Source organism: Scophthalmus maximus, chromosome 4, assembly GCF_022379125.1.
Source record: "Scophthalmus maximus strain ysfricsl-2021 chromosome 4, ASM2237912v1, whole genome shotgun sequence".
NCBI lineage: Eukaryota > Metazoa > Chordata > Actinopteri > Pleuronectiformes > Scophthalmidae > Scophthalmus > Scophthalmus maximus.
The window spans coordinates 13964688-13975472 of NC_061518.1; the positions used below are offsets into that span (position 1 = coordinate 13964688).

Genomic DNA, 10785 nt, shown 5'->3' on the forward strand with positions numbered 1-10785 from the left:
GTTGTTTAAACAGGCATTCGGGTTATTTATGTGTCTGTCTTTTCATGCACTTAACTGGAAACAGTTTTCAGTGTTTTTACATTTTGTATTGTGTAACTCTGATTTTAACTTCATATGGCTTGTCTGTGAAAAGGGCTATCTAAAACCTTTACTTACTTATTATTATTATCATTATTATTACATATATGTATGAAATAACAAGACCTTTTTCACTGTCTGGGTTTCTTTCTGCATTGGTGTTTATTACAGTTTGTGATTTAAAAAAAGCAGAAAATTGACTTTTCTTAAAAGGCCCTGCAGATATGCTCAGAACATTACTTTTAACAGTGCAATTCTTTCTTTCTTCTGTAACAAGACACCGAGAGTACAAATATAGACCCTCACAGGATTTAATTGGATGGTGAAAGGAAGCCGCCGACATTCCTCCAGTCAACAAATCTGAAGGGGTCACAGACGCATCAGGGGAAAAACGCACGTGTCTGTTGGCTTGTGTCGGGTCAACTCGTGTCCCTGGAGAGTGAAAGGTCACCACTCCCTCAGTCCAGCAGCAGACTGACGCCCTTTGCTGTTGTAGCCTACATGATGTCACCACAGATGGTCTCTGAGTACACGGCTATACCCGTCTGTGATGTTTCAGTCATAAGAGATTGTGTGGACTCTCTTTAATTATTTGATGACACCTGAGAAGTAAAACAGACTCATGTTGAACTGAGTAAGTAAGTCTGACATGGTATAACTTGTTTTTTGCCTCCGATTCAGCTTAGACTAAGATTTAAGATTAGAAACACCATAAGGAGGTGTGATGCAAGAGTTTACTAGTATACATCACATATTGTGCTCTTTATCTTTACCTCTGGACGTTCCTTCGTTTTGTATTTTTTTTTTAAATGTTTTCTCACATATCCCGTCATTTACTAGTTGTTTTGTTAAGATTGTGAAAAAGCAGCACAGGCCTTCATATGGGAGGTTTAAAAGTTACATCGCAACCACTGTATCACTGAGTGGACTGGCTCTGTCCAAGGTGCTGACGGAGAGCAGCTTTTATAGACTGTTTCAACGTCAATGATCACACATGTATCATGTTTCTACGACAAGTCTTTTATTCAATTAAGAACAAAAACATTTCACTACACTCTCTCTGATAATTTCAAATAACATAATCAATAAAATATCAATATAAATCCATCCAGATCCTTTTATTTTGACAGGATTCTCAAATAACACTCAGACAGAAGTGTAAGGAAGGAAGAATCAAAACTCTTTTTCACACTGACTGTCTTGATGCAAGTTCAAACTGTATTCAGTCATGAACACTTGAAGTTCATTCATGGAGGAGAGAACTTTTTCATGCCGTTGCTTGATTGCACAAAAGCCCATGTTTTTCCAGGGAATCCATGTGATTGACACACTGATGCTGTAGATCGTCCACAGTAAGGTGGCATCGGCATTGTTGAGGTTCTTTTCTAAAACAAAAAATAGGAAGAAAACAACAGAGCATTAGTCAAAATCAGCTCTGTAATTGAACAACTGAACAAGATAATGTCAAATGAAGTCATGTCAAGTGGACCACTCTGAACATTTGTCTTTTTTTGATCGGTTGCATCATCGCAGCATCTTGTCGGATGACGACGTTCAGGTGGGAGCTGGATGTGAGATCAGGCTGAGTTGAGTCACATTCACCAAATGATATACTTTTAAAAGTTCCTGGACAATATAATCCCACTGGGAGACGTGGTAAGACCCTTTCTTTGCCAATTTTTACCCTCTCTCTTATTCGAACTTTATCTTTCTTCTTCTTTTTCATGTGCTCTCATGTCTTTTTTCTCAGTGTGGCTGCCGCCCCCCAAGCCCCTCAGACGGCATGTCGTTTATGCAAATGATCAGTCTTTCATGCTGAAAGTTGAATGGGACCTCAACAAAATATCTTGTCTCACGCGCACACAAGCACATACGCACACACACACACACACACACACACACACGCACACTCACACTCACACTCACACACACAAACACACACACACACACACATACACACACACTCAAATTTCAACATTTCACTTTGTGTGTGCATAGGATGAAGAGGGAGGCTGGAAGTGAAGGTGTTGCTAAGTGGTGGACACAAAAGTTAGGGGTTTGCTAGAGAGGCGGTTGAGAAGGATGTGTGTGTGTGTGTGTGTGTGTGTGTGTGTGTGTGTGTGTGTGTGTGTGTGTGAGTGTATGTGTGTGTGTGTGTGTGTGTGTGTGTGTGTGTGTGTGTGAGGATGATGAATGTGAAGTTCTCGGTGTTCCCAGGGTCTGGGAGGTGTCTGAAAGACCTGAGGGAGGGAGGCAGCTGTTGGGGAGAACCTCTCTCTCTCTCTCGCTCTCTCTCTCTCTTTCTGACAGGCAGTGCTTTTCAACGGCACATAGCCGAGCCATCCAGCCTGCTGCCATAACAACGCCACAACCCCTCTGTCTTAGTAACGCCATGCAGCCACTAAAGAGGATGGTGGGAGAGGGAGGGAGGAGTTCTGGGGGGAGGAATGACAGACGTGAATGAAGTGTCGAGACATTTCTGCCCCCGTGAACTTGAACTTGACTGACTTGTCTGCACGATTGCCGGGTGAGGATGTAAATACGTTTCTAAAAGATTCTGGTCCATGATTTAGTTTTTGAAAAGAGTTTTTTATGCTATTAATGTTCAAATGTGCTGTTTAAGTTATCAATTAACAATTTTTTAAGAAGTGAATGTTCATTTTTGACCTTAGAAACAGCATACTGTACAAAAAACAAAGAAAGAAATCTTAAGTGAAGGCGAACTGAGAAGCTTTTGTATGAGCTTTCTGTGGGGAGGAGAAACATTTTCTCCTGAGTTGTGTTTGAAAGGTCCAGAAAATGTTTGAAAGTTGACCTTGATTACATTTTTTCTTGTTTCTTGGCAAAATATGTATTTTTTAAACTGTACAATTAACTCTCTATAAAATGCTCTGAAAATGAAATAATAATTAAAACAAGACATAATATCGAACATATGGAAAATGGAAATCTATTAGTTTTTTTTTACAGTGCACAAAAACACCTTCTTGATTTCTCTAATGAAGTCACACGGCGTCTAAAGAGAACAGCTGAGTTACTGTTGGATCTCCTGAGACAGACGAGATAAAGACTGTGAGGGGCTGCAGCTCCATAATCATGTGGCTAATATGTTCAAAATGCACTGTTTATCTCCTTCTGTCATGCCCGAGGATCTGTGTGATATGCCTGTTTGCCTCAGCCTAAAGCAGATGAATGCCGACTGGTCCACATCAGGGGTCTTAGCTGCTCAGGCTCACTCGACCATGGGAAAAAAGGAGCGGTGAAAGGTCCCCTGTTGCTGATACAAAGCCAAGAACAAGCCATAGCGGGATAATCGCGTTTATCCCCAGATTAAGACGGGATCGCAGCTGCAGTATCTTTGTGGAGGGAAAGGGGGCTGCAGGGACATAAAACACACAGTGTCCTGCTCTTTACAGGTTCTGGTGCTGACGCAGGGAAGCCAGGCTCGGGTCATTTCTGTACTGTAAAATCATGGCTCACAGTAGGTCTCACAATAAAAAAAACAAAGCTGCTCAGACCTGCATGGCGGTGAAAGGATCACTGTCCATCACTAGTCCTCCCCTACCAACAAGCTGCACCTCCGCCAGACAGAGCTGAACAGTGTCTGATCTGTGCATTGTGTGGGATTTGACGATCCTTTCGATTAGCATGCTGTAGCTGCAACAGAGACAAATCACCCCCCCTCCCCCCAAAAAAAAACACACACTTTCTCACACGATCTCTATACACTCTCACAACCAAGCTCAAGTCAACGTTATACGCCCAAGTCCGTGGGTACTGTTGTTGTGCTGATGCCACCAGTTTACACATTTCTGCAGCCCATTTGGACAAATGAATACATACCTAAACTGTCTTTATCATGTGTATATGTTGGGACAGGTTTAATAAGAGAAAGAAATTACAGAAAGCTGTTTAGATTCCTCTAATCTCGTGAAGTCTGAACGAAGCCGGAGGTGACGTTATATCTCTTCTGTATGTCTTGCTTAAACAGGCTAAAATAGATTTTCTGGATCTGGTATATGTAAGAATATAAAAGGTTTATTATTTAACCAAACTGCATTCAAGTGACAGTTACAAATTCACATATCCAGAGTGTCCAAGTTAACATTTACGTTAACTTTTGTTTTCATGCAGTGTCATGATTTAACACTGTGTGTTAGTTATAGTTTATATTTTTTCACGATGCATGTAGGCCACATTGAACAGCGTTAGTGAAGGAATAAAACCAGACCAAATTTTAAGGAAGGTTTCATATTTGCAAAGGGGAGAATTGTTCAGATGTGACAGAGAACAGTGCTCTAATAATTTGACTTGAGTTCACACATTTGTCCTAATGGCCACATTCTTTTTCATTAACATTAGTCTGGGCTCACGCAGTCACACGCATCCATACACTTGCTGTGTGAGAGTCACTCGCAGACATAAAGCGGCAGGAAGACAAAGGGCCAACTTTTCCTGGAGACACTCTCATGGCTGCGGTGCTAATGCAGTCATCTGCCACTGTCTGGTCTGAAGCGTTGTCCCCACCTCGCTGCTCAGGGTTCACTGCAGCAGCCTCTCACATATGCAGCGTTGGGGAAAAAAAGAGGTGGCAGACCTTTGTCAAGTGCTCCTTTCACAAAGCAGCCATTGTGGGGCAAAGCCAGGATCAGAATGATAATGTGAACTCTGTGACTGCTGTTTACCAACAGGTCTTGTGCAGCTGCAGGGAACAAACCCGACCGGCATTGGGCTGCACTGTTTGTGCCATGGGGGGGGGGGGGGATAAACAACATTTGCACTTTACATGTGTACAGGTGCATATCGAGTGAAGGTCACATTGTGTTCATCCATTAATGCAATGTAAAATATGATGCCATTTTTACAGAAGGCTCCAGACCATTATTAATATTAATAATAAAAACAATAATAATGTTATTTTTGGCATTGAGTGGCTGTAGGCCAGAGAAATTCCATTGGTCATACAAACCAATAATCATTGTCACTATCAGAAACTCTGTCACACCCGTATTGTGATTGTTATTATATTATTTGATATTATAATATAAAATATATATTTTCAGCAACACCAGCTTCAAATCTATTTTAGTGGTTTTCAGTTCCAGAAACATTTGAATCTCAGAATTAAAAAAAACATTTTAAAAGAAGATTTACGCCTGTACTTCACACGTGCTCCCTCCCCAATCAGATTGTCTAATTACAGTCTGCTTCCTATTAAAGGAACAGTTCCCCTTTTATTTTCAAGCCAAGTGCTGACCACCGCGATATTTCTTTGCCAAAATAAAAAAAACATTTTTAAAAACACATTGTTCAATGAAACTGTCAGAAAAATAATCTTTGAAAGAATTGGGATTAAACTGTTAACTTCACAATCTTAACTCATGTTACAAATCATGTTTAACCATTGTAAATTATGAGGACATTAAGTTATGTCCTTTATATATTTTTTCAATTACTTTTTTAGGTTTTAATAGAGTTCTGCAGCATTTATGACACAACATGATTAAGTCAGTAAAAGAGAATTAAGCATTTTTACAACAGAATGTGAAAGATGGCAGTGAAGTAGAATGCTTTAAAACAATTTACATTCATGCTGCCTCATAAAATTCACAGATACCAAATTAGTGAGGTTGTAGATTGAACTCTTGGCCCAGCATGGACGAAAACAGGATATAGAATATGACTTCTGAGCACACAATTTCATTTTTGTACAGATACTATCCAGATTCAGATTAGAGTTAAGGATGAATCAAAATAGATGACAAGAATGGGCTTACAGTACGTCACCTTAGTTTAATACAGATATAATTCGACTTTACATAATGACAGTATAAAACTGTCCGCTTCCATAATTCAAATACTTCACTTTGGTCTTGTTAACAGCGGTTGGAGGTTGATGCTGCTGCGCCTTTAAATATTCTCTCTGCTCTCCTTGTTTCTATGCAATTATGTTAATATGCACAACAGAGTCTGTGTCCTTTTCACTATGGGCTGGAGTTGCGCGATTGTTTCCTTCATCTTCCCGCTTTGTTGGGCTGTCCTGTGTTTTTAGGCTGCAGGCCTGCTTTGGCCGGAAAATGTTTTTTAGTTTGTTGATGAAATATATCTAATGACATTGAGCAGTAACTTCGCCTAATCGCCATCGATGGAGCTCAGGTTCAATCTGTGTACAGATCGACATGAATCTACTGATCATCGCGAGAGGAAGCTGCTCAGACTCTGCGAGCGAGTGAAGTTGTGATGGTGTGATGTCACGTTTGGAATGGAGAGAAAACCAGGACGGACACACTGACACGTGAAGTGAAGGAAGTTCAGTTGGAATATTTTTTTCTTACTTCTAAAAATCTGTGGCAACGAGTTCTCGAGGTATATGGCCTTTTTTGAAATAAAAATGCAAGGGCTTATGCTCTGGTCTTAATAATAATAATGGAATCGTTCAGGAAAATGTGCACTCTGTGTCTCTCTACTCATTACATCCGGAATAATGTGGAATAGATCATTTAATTCATTAACTGGGGCTGAGGTTCTTCAAGATTTTACTAGAGCAGGCTAACAGACTGAAGGCCTGTTGTCTTCAGCCTTTACTTCTTTACAGAAAACGGGAAGACGTCTCATATTTTTCGTCATTCAGTTTTTTTTCTATACTTTTATTTTATATTCTATATATATTGAAATCATTGACTATTTTTTTTAATCATCAAATAAAAAAACCTAATTTCTATGAATGTCAGCTAACAATATTTGTACTATTAATTTATTTGTTTTAACAAATCAACACAAAATACAAAGTGTGAACGCATCTAAAGGCAGTACATGTATTTATTCGGGTTTTATATATATATATATACGCTATATGCATTTTCAGGGGGTTGCGTAAGATGTTTCCATTAAAATCATTGATTTCTTTTTGTCTGCTCTTTTCACGTGGCACGACTCTGACAGTTAATCCCTAACAATCTTAAACAATCGATTAGGCCACAGAGTTTAGGAAAATATGATGTGGCCGATAATATCTTGGAATTTAAAGGATCTGTTGATGTCAATTATTTGACTTATTTAGTTATTCTGAATCCGGTTCTTCGTAGTTTGAGAAAGCAAACAAGCAAGTATACGTTACTTATCAATATTTGTTTCCCCCCTCCCCCTGTTATGATCGAGACAGACATGCACGTGTGCAGGAATTGGCGCGCAGCTCTCATCTAATCGAACGTCCTGACATCTGTTCACCACCGAGTCACTGCTTCATCATCCGCTCTCTGCTCAGTTGCAGTGCGCTGACTCACTGGTTCTCCTGTGAAAGGCCTCGGCGGTGTGACCTCGCCCCTCAGCTGAGATCGGAGACTCACACTAGAGGCTTGAACAGCGCCGATGAGCGCCTGGCACAGACAGACGACGACGGAGCAATGGATGCTGCACAGCTACGTGCCAACACAACCATCTTAGAGGCACAGCTCGGTGCGGGCTCCGTCAAGATGGCCTCCACGCAGAGAGAGGGAGGACGAGGAGCTCCGGCCCGCTGCACAGTCCGACGTGTGCCTCGGTCACCGTGCTACATGGAGGTCGTTTAGATTCCAAAAACACATACCTCTTATTTCTTTGCATTTGTTTTATTGGAATTATTGGAAATGCATGATCGTTAAAAAAAAAAAAAATATATATATATATATATATATATATATATATATATATATATATATATATATGTATTGCATCCGTGTGTACATGTGCATTGAATAATGCCTGACATTCAATTAGAAAATCTGTCATATTCAAAATATGAAATTGTGTATTTTGTGTGAATCGAAAAAAGTAAAGACAGTTTTAGAATTTCTAACAACTAAAACAGTGTCTTGTAACCTTATTTATCTATTTCTTTTTAGCCATATATTTCAACTTTGTTGTTAATATACAGGAGTCAGGTTAGGGGAACTTAATGATGTGTTTGTGTTGCGTTACTAACGGCAGAAACCGATGATTATACCAGATTAACAAGTGTTTGCATACTCTGCATCATTTTCATTATCACTTTTAAAAAAGCAAAAAAATGGGGACACTATTTTTGATGGAACTATTTAAATAAGTGTTTGTTCTCGGGAGACTTCAGTGAAGGGACGACTCAGCAAGAACCACCTCCATGCAAAGACATGGTATCAGGTATAAAGAGTGTCTAAAGAGAGCGTTGGTCATTGATGAGGAAAAGACATCCTTCTGAAAAGTTCATTTCATCTTTTCAAAGCATGTGCGAACACTGGAATTTCAGAATAGGGCTCTATGCAACTAATAATTACTTCCATCATTGATTAATCTAATCTGATTATGAAATGTCAACAGTGAAACGTGTTCAGATTGCTTACTTTGTCTAACATGAGATGAAGAAATCTTTACACATAAGAAGCTCAAACGTTGACATTACACAGAAAGAAAAGTGTAATTTTGATTATAGTTCTGTCTAACATATCATTTAGTCGGGTAACTGTTGCAGCTATAATTGTGATGTTAAAAGTCTTTCACAAAAGGTTAAAGTCATTTTCTGGCTCAGATTAATACAAGTGTTAAGTGTGTCATAACCTACCGGAAAAAGGACTCCACATCCTCCAGTGTTGGTATATGTGTTTTTTAATCTTCTTCTTCTTGTTTCTTCTTATTAATGCAGGAAGCTGAAGATTTGGAGGTCATTCCTACTTTCGGTTATCTAGCTTTATGAAGGACGGTTAACACTCATACAGCTAGATAACCAAAGACAGGAACAGGCTCCGCTGTTTGCCAGAACAACAGAAAGGGAACACTGAGGTCTCCTGCAAACAGAGAAAGTCATTGTGATGTTAAGACATGGCTAAATTCAACAACTGGCAAATTTGATTCAAAAGATGTATTACCCGCATCTTAAAATCCTTCAATTTAATTTTCAATTGAAAACATATAGTTCTTCATCTGAATACAGGCTTACAAATTGACCCTCAGTCCACCCAAGAAACCCGCTGAAGACTTTCTTCGGCGCCACATGATATTTGATTAAATATCAACAGATTAAACACAACAGATAGTATAAACCTTTGTACATCTTTATGGGGCGTGGACACTGTCCGGGGTTATGAAGGCCTTGTCAGAAGTCTCTTTTTGTTAATTTTACTACTAATACACTGCTGCACTACTGTTAATGACATTGATTCATTACGTTTAGTGAATCCTACTGTATGTATGTATTTTTTCCTCAAAATGAATATTGTTATACTTGAAAATCAACCAAAAATATCTGTATATATTACATTGTGTATACTGTATATTTTATGATCTATATGTTTCCTCAAAAATCACCTCATCAAGAACTCACTTCTCTTTGTCAGTACGTCTGACGTCAGTGGCTTTAACTGTGGGAAAAATAGATGCTTTGACAGCGTGCGTCACTTTCTTTGTGTATTTAGGAAATAAAAAACTCTGACAAATAGGACATATCTGTTTTTGTCAACCAACATATTCAAAAGACAACAGGTGTATACTGTGTCTATGTCAGTTTTAGACAAGCTGGTCACATACCAGTGAACCTCACACTGAAGGTGTGAACTTGTCTTCACTGGCTCAGTGTTGTGTTGGGTTCTCTTGGTGAAACACAACAGGCCTGGATGTCTTCTCTTCAGTGGCACAATACAAAAAGGAGTCTAACGTTGTCTTTGTCACAAAAGGTTTGACTAAAGATGTATCCTCCGTGAAGTGAATGTGAAGGTGCCTGTTGTTTATCAGCAACTACAGCATCTGTGACTTTATCTATTGGTCGTGGCTTTGAGGACGAAGCCATATTCAAAGCATCAGGATCGAATATGACAGACGGTCTATAACACCCTGCTCGTATGTCTAATATCAGAATGATGCATTATTGAAAACATGCCATGTAGATGATATGAGCAGGTCTCGTCAGTGCAACAAAAAACAACACTGAAACATAAAGACTCACTTTCCACGAAGCCAGATGAAGCCTGCATCCGTGGAGCTGAAATAAAAACCACATCCTCGCCCAGTGGACAGGCTCGCATCAGGCAGCCTCCAGATGTGCTGCAGCCTCTGGCTCGACAGCGGGTGAGCGCGTGGATCACATCGATAAATCCCACAGCATCTGTGCGCACGGCGGGCTGCGGCTGAGAGCCCCGCGAGGGACCGTGCGTCGGTATCCGTGGTCAGGAGGATCCGGCACACACACTGACACACACACACACACACACCCGCGTCTTGAATGTGTGTGTTCTCCCGTTGTGTCCCCTGCCGGAGTCTCCGGTGGTCTCCTCTCACTCTCACCTCCTCTTTGCCTTTCTTCCCCCTCAACGCGTCCTCCTCCCGGCGGCGCTGACGTCACACCGACGGCAAGTTGCTGGTAACCAATCACACACAGTCTCCTCGGTGACCGTATTCAGCATCCAATTCATCATCGGAGCTGAGGCGACTGATGGGGCTTCGTTCGTCTTTGGAGGAAGGTGTAAAACCACTTATTATGAAACGAGTGACTGAAATAACTTTTTTTAATTTTTTTTTTTTTAATTTTCAGCTGCACCAAAAAATAAAAACAACAACGAACATGTTCGTTCTGAATTGAGCTCTTTAGACTAGTGTGGGTTTCTCTTTGGTGCGGCTGCTTGCCTTTCTTATGTGTAGACAGACATACTGTATGATTCTGATATCAGGATGTGTGTCTGACTCTGTGGCCTCCACACCTTACTT

At 40.2% G+C, this 10785-nt stretch overlaps 1 long non-coding RNA gene across 1 annotated transcript; it reads right to left on the reverse strand.

Moving 5' to 3' along the window:
- Window positions 1–1077: 1077 nt before the first annotated feature.
- On the reverse strand, window positions 1078–10323 carry LOC118302889. The gene is made up of 3 exons (XR_004790647.2): window positions 10028–10323; window positions 8651–8873; window positions 1078–1463 (listed from the first exon to the last, which is right to left on the reverse strand). It is a non-coding gene; the product is annotated as an uncharacterized LOC118302889 (long non-coding RNA).
- Between the last annotated feature and the right edge of the window lie 462 nt (window positions 10324–10785).